Genomic DNA, 14,259 nt, shown 5'->3' with positions numbered 1-14,259 from the left:
ATACAGTAGAGGGATGCAGTGAAGAGGGATAGAGTAGAGAGCGATACAGTGAAGAGGGATACAGTAGATAGGGATACAGTAGAGAGGGATACAGTATAGAGGGATACAGTAGAGAGGGATACAATAAAGAGGGATAGAGTAGAGAGGGATACAGTGAAGAGGGATACAATAGATAGGGATACAGTAGAGAGGGATACAGTAGATAGGGATACAGTAGAGATGGATACAGTATAGAGGGATACAGTAGAGAGCGATACAATAAAGAGGGATACAGTAGAGAGGGATACAGTAGAGAGGGATACAGTAGAGGGATGCAGTGAAGAGGGATACAGTAGAGAGGAATGGATTGAATAGGGATACATTAGAGGGGGATACAGCATAGAGCGATACAGTAAAGAAGTATAAAGTAAAGAGGGATACAGTAAAGAAGTATAAAGTAAAGAGGGATACAGTAAAGAAGTATAAAGTGAAGAGGGATACAGTAAAGAAGTATAAAGTGAAGAGGGATACAGTAGATAGGGATACAGTAGAGAGGGATACAGTAGATAGGGATACAGTAGAGAGGGATACAGTATAGAGGGATACAGTAGAGAGGGATACAATAAAGAGGGATACATTAGAGAGGGATACAGTAGAGAGGGATACAGTAGAGGGATGCAGTGAAGAGGGATAGAGTAGAGAGGGATACAGTGAAGAGGGATACAGTAGATAGGTATACAGTAGAGAGGGATACAGTATAGAGGGATACAGTAGAGAGGGATACAATAAAGAGGGATAGAGTAGAGAGGGATACAGTGAAGAGGGATACAGTAGATAGGGATACAGTAGAGAGGGATACAGTAGATAGGGATACAGTAGAGATGGATACAGTATAGAGGGATACAGTAGAGAGGGATACAATAAAGAGGGATACAGTAGAGAGGGATACAGTAGAGAGGGATACAGTAGAGGGATGCAGTGAAGAGGGATACAGTAGAGAGGAATGGATTGAATAGGGATACATTAGAGGGGGATACAGCATAGAGCGATACAGTAAAGAAGTATAAAGTAAAGAGGGATACAGTAAAGAAGTATAAAGTGAAGAGGGATACAGTAAAGAAGTATAAAGTGAAGAGGGATACAGTAGAGAGGGAAACAGTGAAGAGGGATACAGTAGAGAGGGAAACAGTGAAGAGGGATACAGTAAAGAATATAAAGTGAAGAGGGATACAGTAGAGAGGGAAACAGTGAAGAGGGATACAGTAAAGAATATAAAGTGAAGAGGGATACAGTAGATAGGGAAACAGTGAAGAGGGATACAGTAGAGTGGGAAACAGTGAAGAGGGATACAGTAAAGAATATAAAGTGAAGAGGGATACAGTAGAGAGGGAAACAGTGAAGAGGGATACAGTAGAGAGGGAAACAGTGAAGAGGGATACAGTAAAGAATATAAAGTGAAGAGGGATACAGTAGATAGGGAAACAGTGAAGAGGGATACAGTAGAGTGGGAAACAGTGAAGAGGGATACAGTAAAGAATATAAAGTGAAGAGGGATACAGTAGATAGGGAAACAGTAAAGAGGGATACAGCAGAGAGGGAAACAGTAGAGAGGGAAACAGTGGAGAAGGATAAAGCGCAGTGGACAGTAAATTAATATTGTGAGACACTGACTTGTTCCTTCTGATGTCTTTGATTGTTATTGTGACTTTGTGTGTGTGTGTGTGTGTGTGTGTGTGTGTGTGTGTGTGTGTGTGTGTGTGTGTGTGTGTGTGTGTGTGTGTGTGTGTGTGTGTGTGTGTGTGTGTGTGTGTGTGTGTGTGTGTGTGTGTGTGTGTGTGTGTGTGTGTGTGTGTGTGTGTGTGGCCATTACAGCTGTGTGTGTGAGCACAGTCAGCGCAAATAAAATTGTATTTGTCACATGCACAGAATACAACAGGTGTAGACTTACAAGCCCTTAACCAACAATGCAGTTTAAAAAATTGAGTTGTAAAATATTTACTAAATAAACTAAAGTTTTAAAAAATTGAATCAATCAAAAAGTTGCAAAATAAATGCACTTAACAATAACGAATCAATGTGCGGGGGTACAAGTTAGTCGAGGTAATTTGTAAAGTGACTATGCATAGATAATAAACAGCGAGTAACAGCAGTGTAAAAATAAGAGGGGGGGGGGGTTTCAAAGGGGGAGAGGGGAGTGGGTTAAAGGGGGAGGAGGTCAAATAGTCCAGGTGGCCATTTGATTAGTTGTTCAGCAGTCTTATGACTTGTGTGCCTGGAGTCTTTGACAATTTTGTGGGCCTTCCTCTGACACTGGCTAGTATATAGGTCCTGAATGTCAGGAAGCTGAGCCCCAGTGATGTACTGGGCTGTACGTACTACCATCTGTAGCGCCTTACGGTCAGATGCCGATCAGTTGCCATACCAGGAGACCCATGCGAAATCTTTTCAATCTCCTGAGGGGGAAAAGGTGTTGTCGTTCCCTCTTTACAACTGTCTTGTTGTGTTTGGACCATGATAGTTTGTTGGTGATGTGGACACTAAGGAACTTGAAACTCTCGACCCGCTCCACTTCAGCCCTTTCGACGTTAACGGGGGCCTGTTCGGCCCACCTTTTCCTATAGTCCACGATCAGCTCCTTTGTGTTTCTCACATTGAGGTAGAGGTTGTTGTCCTGGCAGTCTCTGACCTCCTCTCTCTTGGCTGTCTCATCGTTGTCGGGGATCAGGCCTACCACTGTGGTGTCGTCAGCAAACTTAATGATGGTGTTGGAGTCGTGCTTGGCCACACAGTCGTGTGTTCACAGGGAGTACAGGTGGGGACTAAGCATGCACCCCTGAGGGGTCCCAATGTTGAGGATCAGCTTGACAGATGTGTTGTTGCGTACCCTTACCACCTGGGAGGCCTGTCAGGAAGTCCAGGATCCAGTTGCAGAGGGAGGTGTTTAGTCCCAGGGTCCTTAGCTTAGTGATGACCTTAGTGGGCACTATGGTGTTGAATGCTGAGCTGTAGTCAATTATTAATATTTTTTAAATTTCACCTTTATTTAACCAGGTAGGCCAGTTAAGAACAAGATCTCATTTACAACTGCGACCTGGCCAAGATGAAGCAAAGCAGTGCGACACAAACAACAACACAGAGTTACACATGGAATAAACAAACATACAATCAATAATACAGTAGAAAAAGTCTATATACAGTTTGTGCAAATGGCGTGAGGAGGTAAGTCAATAAATAGGCCATAGTAGCAAAGTAATTACAATTAAGCAAATTAACACTGGAGTGATAGATGTGCAGATGATGATGTGCAAGTAGAAATACTATAGTGTGCAAAAGAGCAAAAAGTAAATGAAAACAATATGGGGATGAGGTAGGTAGTTGGATGGGCTATTTACAGATGGGCTGTGTACAGCTGCAGCGACTGGTAAGCTGCTCAGATAGCTGGTGCTTAAAGTTAGTGAGAGAGATATAAGTCTCCAAATTCAGGGATTTTTGCAATTCTTTCCAGTCATTGGCAGCAGAGAACTGGAAGGAAAGGCGGAAAAAGGAGGAGTTGGCTTTGGGGATGACCAGTGAGATATACCTGCTGGAGCGCGTGCTAACGGTGGGTGTTCTTATGGTGACCAGTGAGCTGAGATAAGGCGGAGCTTTACCTAGCAAAGACGTATAGATGACCTGGAGCCAGTGGATCTGGCGACGAATATGTAGCGAGGGCCAGCCGACGAGAGCATACAGGTCGCAGTGTGTGTGGTATATGAGGCTTTGGTGACAAAACGGATGGACTGTGATAGACTGCATCTAGTTTGCTGAGGAGAGTGTTGGAGGCTATTTTGTAAATGACATCGCCAAAGTCGAGTATCAGTAGGATAGTCAGTTTTACGAGGGAATGTTTGGCGGCATGAGTGAAAGAGGCTTTGTTGCGAAATAGGAAGCCGATTCTAGATTTTGGATTGGAGATGCTTAATGTGAGTCTGGAAGGAGAGTTTACAGTCTAACCAGACACCTAGGTATTTGTAGTTGTCCACATATTCTAAGTCAAAACCGTGCAGAGTAGTGATGCTAGTCGGGCGGGCGGGTGTGGGTAGCGATTGGTTGAAAAGCAAGCACTTAGTTTTACTAGCGTTTAAGAGCAGTTGGAGTCCACAGGAGGAGTGTTGTATGGCATTGAAGCTCGCTTGGAGATTTGTTAACACAGTGTCCAAAGATGGGCTAGATGGTGACAGAATGGTGTCGTCTGCGGAGAGGTGGATCAAGAAATCATCCGCAGCAAGCGACATCGTTGATATATACAGAGAAAAGAGTCGGCTCGAGAACTGAATCCTGTGGCACCCCCATAGAGACTGCCAGAGGTCCGGACTACAGGCCCTCCGATTTGACACACTGAGCTCTGTCTGAGAAGTAGTTGGTGAACCAGGCGAGGCAGTCATTTGAGAAACCAAGGCTGTTGAGTCTGCCGATAATAAGAATACGGCGATTGACAGAGTCTAAAGCCTCGGCCAGGTCGATGAAGACGGCTGCACAGTACTGTCTTTTATCGATGGCGGTTATGATATCGTTTAGTACCTTGAGCCTGGCTGAGGTGCACCCGTGACCAGCTTGGAAACAGGATTGCACAGCGGAGAGGGTATGGTGGGATTTGAAATGGTTAGTGATCTGTTTGTTAATAACTTGGCTTTCGAAGACTTTAGAAAGGCAGGGCAGTATGGATATAGGTCTGTAACAGTTTGGGTCTAGAGTGTCACCCCCTTTGAAGAGGGGGATGACCGCGGCAGCTTTTCAATCTTTAGGAATCACGGACATTACGAAAGACAGGTTGAACAGACTGGTAATACGAGTTGCAACAATGGAGGTGGATAATTTTAGAAAGAGAGGGTCCAGATTGTCTAGCCCAGCTGATTTGTACAGGTCCAGGTTTTTCAGCTCTTTCAGAACATCTGCTATCTGGATTTGGGTGAAGGAGAAGCTGGGGATGCTTGGGCAAGTAGCTGTGGGGGCTGTGGAGCTGTTGGACAGGGTTTGGGTAGCCAGGAGGAAAGCGTGTCCAGCAGGCGGATGCAGGCAATGAGGCAGTGATCGCTGAGATCCTGATTGAAAACAGCAGAGGTGTATTTGGAGGGCAAGTTGGTCAGGATAATATCTATGAGGGTGCCCATGTTTATGGATTTAGGGTTGTACCTGGTGTGTTCCTTGATCATTTGTGTGAGACTGTAGGACTGCCAGGGTGTTAAGCACATCCCAGTTTAGGGCACCTAAAAGAAAAAATTCTGAAGATAGATGGGGGGCAATCAATTCACATATGGTGTCCAGGGCACAGCTGGGATCTGAGGGGGGGTCTATAACAGGCGGCAACAGTGAGAGACTTATTTCTGAAGAGATTCATTTTTTAAATTAGAACCTCGAACTGTTTGGGCATAGACCTGGAAAGTATGACAGAACTTTGCAGGCTATCTCTGCAGTAGATTGCAACTCTTCCCCCTTTGGCAGTTCTAACTTAACAGAAAATGTTGTAGTTGGGTATGGAAATTTCAGAATTTTTGGTGGCCTTCCTTAGCCAGGATTCAGACACGGCAAGGACATTAGGGTTGGTGGAATGTGCTAAAGCAGTGAGTAAAATACATTTCTGATGTTAACATGCATGAAACCAAGGCTTGTACAGTTACAGAAGTCTATGAACAGCATTCTCACATGCAGCATTCTCACAAGGGTCCTGGTGTGTGCAACACATGTCATGTTGTGTTATGTCCCCCCAACACATCCCCCGTCACAGATAATCTTCATTAATCATTGATTATGCAAGTCGCTCGTTATCTGGTCTTGATGTGGGAAACAACAGCCTCATGGGACTTCTGCTAGTCCTTGGGGTTCGGGAGGAAGTACACACAGTCATGTGATCGCCGGTCCCACTCTAAAATATGTCCCCATAGCCCCCGCCTCCGTGCCCTGGAATTGGTGCTGAGGGGGAGAGGAGGGAGATTAGGGAGGACATGTCCGGTGAGATTTGTTTGATGTGAGCCACCAGTCTGTATCTCACCAAAGGGGATTTCCCACACCCCTAGTGCTTGTGTAACTAACAGTGTGCCAACTCACTCGCTGCCTGGACAGTAGCAGATTTCGCCTGCCTGGTTGTTAAGACTTCCTGATAAAGTAGGCCACAGTGAAGGACGTGAAGAAAGCTCAGCAGGTTGTGTCAAGATGACTTTGAGCTCCTCAGATGTAGGACATGCATTCTTTGGGTTGACCTCAATACTCCTCCACCTACCCCTGCACATGATCTGGTTGAAATATATTTGCACAAGACTTGAGCTGTTCTTGTTTTCATTGGCCCTGTAGAATATAATCAATGGATAAGTCCTACAAGTGTCCTACTTAATAAAATATATTCACTTCTGTATGTGTTCCATGTACAGATGTAGGATCTTAATTTGATCACACTTATGTTGCTGAGAATTTTCCTGTGCTGCAGGAAATGCAAATGATCTTATTGATTTACATAAATTCACCCGAAAACCCGCACGAACACACGGTTATATTAACAGTATTGTATGTAGCCTTCTTTTGTCCAGCTAATAACCTAACCACCGATCAAGCAACTTCATGGACTAAACGTTCAAATCCTGTTTCTGCAGGATTATTTTTGCTGCAACAGTACTGGTCTAATTAAGATCCTACATCTGTATGTCCTAGACCTACAGTATACCCCCACCAGACCTCCACCCCACCAGACCTCCACCCCCACCAGACCTAAACCCCCACCAGACCTCCACCCCACCAGACCTCCACCCCCACCAGACCTTCACCCCAACCAGATATCCACCCCACCAGACCTTCACCCCACCAGACCTCCACCCCCACCAGACTTCCACCCCACCAGACCTTCACCCCAACAGACCTCCACCCCCACCAGACCTCCACCCACCAGACCTCCACCCCACCAGACCTCCACCCCCACCAGACTTCCACCCCACCAGACCTCCACCCCCACCAGACCTCCTCCCCACCAGACCTCCACCCCACCCCACCAGACCTCCACAAGACCTTCACCCCCACCAGACCTCCACCCCACCAGACCTCCACCCCACCAGAAGTAAGCATGCCCACTCTTGATGCTATCTGGGGTGAACAGGCAGTGGCTCAGGTGGTTGATGTCCTTGATGATCTTTATGGCCTTCCTGTGACATCGGGTGGTGTAGGTGTCATGGAGGGCAGGTAGTTAGCCCCCGGTGATGCGTTGTGCAGACCTCACTACCCTCTGGAGAGGCTTACGGTTGTGGGAGGAGCAGTTGCCATACCAGGCGGTGATACAGCCCGACAGGATGCTCTCGATTGTTCATCTGTAAAAGCTTGTGAGTGCTTTTGGTCACAAGCCGAATTTCATCAGCCTCCTGAGGTTGAAGAGGCGCTGCTGCGCCTTCTTCACCACGCTGTCTGTGTGGGTGGACCAATTCAGTTTGTCCGTGATGTGTACGCCGAGGAATTTAAAACTCTCTACCCTCTCCACTACTGTCCCGTCGATTTGGATAGGGGGGTGCTCCCTCTGCTGTTTCCTGAAGTCCACGATCATCTCCTTTGTTTTGCTGACATTGAGTGTGAGGTTAGTTTCCTGACACCACAATCCGAGGGCCATCACCTCCTCCCTGTAGGCTGTCTCATTGTTGTTGGTAATGAAGCCTACCACTGTAGTGTCGTCTGTAAATGATTGCAGACAAAATTATTTAAATGATGATTGAGTTGGAGGCGTGCATGGCCACACAGTCGTGGGTGAACAGGGAGTACAGGAGAGGGCTCAGAACGCACCCTTGTGGGGCCCCAGTGTTGAGGATCAGCGGGGTGGAGATGCTGTTACCTACCCTCACCACCTGGGGGCGGCCCGTCAGGAAGTCAAGTACCCAGTTGCACAGGGCGGGGTCAAGACCTAGGGTCTCGAGCTTGATGACGAGTTTGGAGGGTACTATGGTGTTAAATGCTGAGCTGTAGTCGATGAACAGCATTCTCACATAGGTATTCCTCTTGTCCAGATGGGTTAGGGCCGTGTACAGTGTGGTTGCAATTGTGTCGTCTGTGGACCTATTGGGGTGGTAAGTAAATTGGAGTGGGTCTAGGGTGTCAGGTAGGGTGGAGGTGATATGGTCCTTGACTAGTCTCTCAAAGCACTTCATGATGATGGAAGTTAGTGCTATGGGGCGGTAGTCGTTTAGCTCAGTTACCTTAGCTTTCTTAGGAACAGGAACAATGGTGGCCCTCTTGAAGCATGTGGGAACAACAGACTGGGATAAGGATTGATTGAATATGTCCGTAAACACACCAGTCAGCTGGTCTGCGCATGCTCTGAGGACGCGGCTGGGGATGCCGTCTGGGACTGCAGCCTTGCGAGGGTTAACACGTTTAAATGTTTTACTCACGTTGGCTGCAGTGAAGGAGAGTCCGCAGGTTTTGGTAGCGGGCCGTGTCAGTGGCACTGTATTGTCCTCAAAGCATCCTGGTCCGCGACGGGGCTGGTTATCCTTTTGTAATCCGTGATTGACTGTAGACCCTGCCACATACCTCTTGTGTCTGAGCCGTTGAATTGCGACTCTACTTTGTCTCTATACTGATGCTTAGCTTGTTTGATTGCCTTGCAGAGGGAATAGCTACACTGTTTGTATTCGGTCATGTTTCCGGTCATCTTGCCCTGGTTAAAAGCAGTGGTTTGCGCTTTCAGTTTCGCGTGAATGCTGCCATCAATCCACGGTTTCTGGTTTGGGAATGTTTTAATAGTTGCTGTGGGTACGACATCGCCAATGCACTTGCTAATGAACTCGCTCACCGAATCAGCGTATTCGTCAATGTTGTTGTTTGACGCAATGCGGAACATCCACGTGTTCGAAGCAATCTTGAAGCGTGGAATCAGATTGGTCGGACCAGCGTTGAACAGACCTGAGAGCGGGAGCTTCCTGTTTTAGTTTCTGTCTATAGGCTGGAAGCAACAAAATGGAGTCGTGGTCAGCTTTTCCGAAAGGAGGGTGGGGAGGGCCTTATATGTGTTCGGGAAGATAGATTAACAATGATCCAGGGTTTTACCAGCCCTGGTAGCACAATCGATATGCTGATAGAATTTAGGGAGTCTTGTTTTCAGATTAGCCTTGTTAAAATCCCCAGCTACAATGAATGCAGCCTCAGGATATGTGGTTTCCAGTTTACATAGAGTCAAATAAAGTTTGTTCAGGGCCATCGAAGTGTCTGCTAGGGGGGGAATATATGCGGCTGTGATTATAATCGAAGAGAATTCTCTTGGTAGATAATGCGGACGACATTTGATTGTGAGGAATTCTAAGTAAGGTGAGCAGAAGGACTTGAGTTCCTGTATGTTGTTATGATCACACCACATCTCGTTAATCATAAGGCATACCCCAACCCCGGAAACCTCTTCTTACCAGAAAGATGTTTGTTTCTGTCTGCGCGATGCGTGAAGAATCCAGCTGGCTGTACCGACTCCGATAGCATGTCTCGAGTGAGCCATGTTTCCGTGAAGCAAAGAACGTTACAGTCTCTGATGTCTCTCTGGAACGCTACCCTTACTCGGATTTCATCAACCTTGTTGTCAAGAGACTGGACATTGGCGAGTAGTATGCTAGGGAGTGGTGCGCGAAGTGCCCGTCTCCGGAGCCTGACCAGAAGACCGCTTCGTCTGCCCCTTTTACAACGTCGTTGTATTGGATCGCCGTCTGGGATCTGATCCATTGTCCCGGGTGGTGGGTAAGGTCTGGTACATACTGTAGAGATGCATGCTAATCCAAATCCCTAGCCTCTTGTGTCAAGAGTCTTTCAACTGTCTGAAACAATCCGCACCATATCCCTCTCACACTGTAATGAAAACTGGGACATGCTATGTTAGAAAATGCCAAGTGCATTCAAGCCATTGTTGTGTGTGTGTGTGTGTACTGACCATGTCCATATTTAAACACTGAGTGTACTAAACATTTTTTTTATTTTTTATTTTAATTTTTTACCGTTATTTTACCAGGCAAGTAAGTTAAAGAACATATTCTTATTTTTAATGACAGCCTGGGAACAGTGGGTTAACTGCCTGTTCAGGGGCAGAACGACACATTTGTACCTTGTCAGCTCGGGGGTTTGAACTCACAACCTTCCGGTTACTAGTCCAACGCTCTAAACACTAGGCTACGCTGCCGCCCCACATTAAGAACACCTTACTAATATTGAGTCCCTTTTACACTCAGAGCAGCCTCAATTCGTCCACAGGGATGCTGGGCCAGAACGTTTACATGTACGGGCTTGACTCCAATGCTTCCAACACTTGTGTCAAGTTGGCTGAATGTCATTTGGGTGGTGGACCATTCTTGATACACACAGTCAACTGTTGAGCATGAAAAACCCAACAGCGTTGCAGTTCTTGACACACTCAAACTGGTGTCTTGCCCATTCACACTCTGAATGGCATACATACACAATATACAGTGGGGCAAAAAGTATTTAGTCAGCCACCAATTGTGCAAGTTCTCCCACTTAAAAAGATGAGAGGCCTGTAATTTTCATCATAGGTACACTTCAACTATGACAGACAAAATGAGAAAAAAAATCCAGAAAATGACATAGTATGATTTTAAATGAATTTATTTGCAAATTATGGTGGAAAATAAGTATTTGGTCAATAACAAAAATTTATCTCAATACTTTGTTATATGCCCTTTGTTGGCAATGACAGAGGTCAAACGTTTTCTGTAAGTCTTCACAAGGTTTTCACACACTGTTGCTGGTATTTTGGCCCATTCCTCCATGCAGATCTCCTCTAGAGCAGTAATGTTTTGGGGCTGTTGCTGGGCAACATGGACTTTCAACTCCCTCCAAAGATGTTCTATGGGGTTGAGATCTGGAGACTGGCAAGGCCACTCCAGGACCTTGAAATGCTTCTTACGAAGCCACTCCTTTGTTGCCCGGGCGGTGTGTTTGGGATCATTGTCATGCTGAAAGACCCAGCCACATTTCATTCTTTCCTTTACACGGATCAGTCGTCCTGGTCCCTTTGCAGAAAAACAGCATGCTTCACAGTAGGTATGGTGTTCTTTGGATGCAACTCAGCATTCTTCGTCCTCCAAACACGACGAGTTGAGTTTTTACCAAAAAGTTATATTTTCATCTGACCATATAACATTCTCCCAATCTTCTTCTGGATCATCCAAATGCTCTCTAGCAAACTTCAGACGGGCCTGGACATGTACGGGCTTAAAAGCAGGGGGACACGTCTGGCACCACAGGATTTGAGTCCCTGGCGACGTAGTGTGTTACTGATGGTAGGCTTTGTTACTTTGGTCCCAGCTCTCTGCAGGTCATTCACTAGGTCCCCCAGTATGGTTCTGGTATTTTTGCTCACCGTTCTTGTGATCATTTTGACCCCACGGGGTGAGATCTTGCATGGAGCCCCAGATCGAGGAGAGATTATCAGTGGTCTTGTATGTCTTCCATTTCCTAATAATTTCTCCCACAGTTGATTTCTTCAAACCAAGCTGCTTACCTATTGCAGATTCAGTCTTCCCAGCCTGATGCAGGTCTACAATTTTGTTTCTGGTGTCCTTTGACAGTTCTTTGATCTTGGCCATAGTGGAGTTTGGAGCGTCACTGTTTGAGGTTGTGGACAGGTGTCTTTTATACTGATAACAAGTTCAAACAGATGCCAATAATACAGGTAACAAGTGGAGGACAGAGGAGCCTCTTAAAGAAGAAGTTACAGGTCTGTGAGAGCCAGAAATCTTGCTTGTTTGTAGGTGACCAAACACTTATTTTACACCATAATTTGCAAATAAATTTATTAGGTAATCCTACAATGTGCTTTTCTGGATAGTTTTTTCTCATTTTGTCTGTCATAGTTGAAGTGTACCTATGGTGAAAAGTACAGGCCTCTCTCATCTTTTTAAGTTGGAGAACTTGCACAATTGGTGGCTGGCTAAATACTTTTTTTGCCCCACTGTATGTCTCAATTGTCTTAAGGCTTAAAAATCCTTCTTTAACCTGACCCTTCATCTACACTGCCTGAAGTGGATTTAACAAGTGACATCAATAAGAGATCTTAGCTTTCACCTGGATTCACCGGGTCTGTCTATGTCATGGAAAGAGCAGGTATTCCTAATGTTTTGTACACTCAGTGTATGGAACGTTTCTCTGAAGGCAGTGAGGTGATCATCCAGGTATCTTGTCAAGAACACTCAGTGTTTCTACTATACATACCGTGGACCATAGACTCCAGATAGGACACATTGAGGAGTACTATATATAATATGTCTAGGCCAATGGAACTCAGCAGTGTAATTAAGACTGTGGTATCCAGCATCCTGTGTTCCAATCCTGGGATTCGACAATGAAAGTGGGAAATGAGCTACAAACTAGAAGGAAGCTGGTTTCAGATCCCATGTACCATCTCCTGCCGTTGTGCACTTGAGCAAGGCACTTGCTGCTAAATGTGTAGCTGCAGGGGTGCTGCTTTGTGGTCGGCTGAAGCTGTGCTCCTACCCAAAATGTGTGTGTTGTGTGTTTGTGTGTTGTCTTGGGAAGTGGGAGGGGAGGAGGGAGCAGATGAAGAATTTCTGTCTCTGCAGATGGACTAATAAATGACTATTCAATATTCTACTCTACAGTCGGACTACGATCACATGTCAGCTGAAGGTTTACCATCGCCGAACAGCATGAGGATGGCCAGGTCCACTGCTCTCTTCCAGCCAGAGTCCTTCTGGATGGCGATGCCGTAACCGGTGGTGGCGAACACCTTCCCGCTGCCAATGGTCACCAGTTTACAGCCCTCGTCCCTCCCGGCCATGTAGTTCAACACAGCAGCATCGTAGATGAAGGCATCCAATTTACTGAGCAGGAGTAGGGAAGGAGATAGTGGAGGATAGTTAGTGGTCAGTACTGGTCAAGGAAAATGGTTGGTAATTGTAGATATTGGTTATTTTCAGGGTTAGGAGTTTGTTCCTGATCGTAAGACTGAACCAGTAAAACTCCAGGCCCTGGTTATAGCCTGTACATGGGCCTGGAGTTTTCCTGGTGAGGTCGCATGGTCGAGAAAAAACTGCAGGGCCTAGTAATGAGAGATATACTGAACAAAAATATAAATGCAACAAGTTACAGTTCATATGAGGAAATCAGTCAATTAAAATAAATGAATTAGTCCCTAATCTATGGATTTCACATGACTGGGATTACAGATGGGCCTCACAATGGGCCTCAGGATCTCCTCACGATATTTCTGTGTATTCAAATTGCCATTGATAAAATGCAACTGTGTTCATTGTCCATACCATGTTCCCACCGCCACCATGGGGCACTCTGTTCACAACGTGGACATCAGCAAACTGCTCGCCCACATAGCGTCATGCACAGGGTCTGCCATTGTGAGGCCAGTTGGATGTACTGCCAAATTCTCGAAAACATCGTTGGAAGCGGCTTATGGTAGAGAAATGAACATTTAATTATCTGGCAACCGCTCTGGTGGACATTCCTGCAGTCGGCATGCCAATTGCACGCTCCCTCGAAACTTGAAACATCTGTGCAATTGTGTTGTGTGACAAAACTGCAGATTTTAGAGTGGCTTTTTATTGTGCCCAGCAGAAGATGCACCTGTGTAATGATCATGCTGTTTAATCAGCTTCTTGATATGCCACACCTGTCAGGTGGATGGATTATCGTGGCAAAGGAGAAATGCTCACTAACAGGGATGTAAACAAATTTGTGCACAAAATTTGAGAGAAATAAGCTTTTTGTGCATACGGAACATTTCTGGGATCTTTTATTTCAGCTCATGAATCATGGGACCAGCACTTTACATGTTACGTTTATACTAAGTAAGTGACCTATGACAGGTTTAGGTGACAAACCCACAACTCATCAACTACCCATGGCTACAGCATGTTAGTGATACACACCCCTGCAGACAAACCATTTTACAATACCAATGGCTAACTAGCAGTTCAACCAGCTCCCTCCCAACCAAGCCAAAAGAAGAGAAACCCACAGATGGCTACATGAAGCTCTAATGTTCTAACCTGCACTCTGCATTCTTAATTCTTGGAAAGGAAGAAGGGAGGAGACCATCACATCAGATCAGCTCTCAGCCTCCACCAACCACCACCAGGCTGTTGCTTGCTGCTATTCTGAGCTAAGGAGCAGTGGCAGGCAGCAGCAAGCAACAGCAGTAGCTCTGCTAGCTTTCCACCCACCCTCACTCCCCCCCTGCCTCCCCTCCATCCATCCCTCTCTCTTCTCCCTCACCTGTTCTCCCTCCATCCCTCCTCTCCC

The 14,259-nt window shown here is 46.0% G+C and overlaps 1 pseudogene; it reads right to left on the bottom strand.

Moving 5' to 3' along the window:
- LOC124015944 overlaps nucleotides 1-14,259 on the bottom strand; it is a 191,619-nt pseudogene that overhangs the window by 36,822 nt on the left and 140,538 nt on the right.

The sequence above is a fragment of the Oncorhynchus gorbuscha genome, linkage group LG26 (genome assembly GCF_021184085.1).
Source record: "Oncorhynchus gorbuscha isolate QuinsamMale2020 ecotype Even-year linkage group LG26, OgorEven_v1.0, whole genome shotgun sequence".
NCBI lineage: Eukaryota > Metazoa > Chordata > Actinopteri > Salmoniformes > Salmonidae > Oncorhynchus > Oncorhynchus gorbuscha.
Note: the sequence above shows the minus strand (reverse complement) of the source record. Positions and strands in the feature narration are given on the sequence as shown.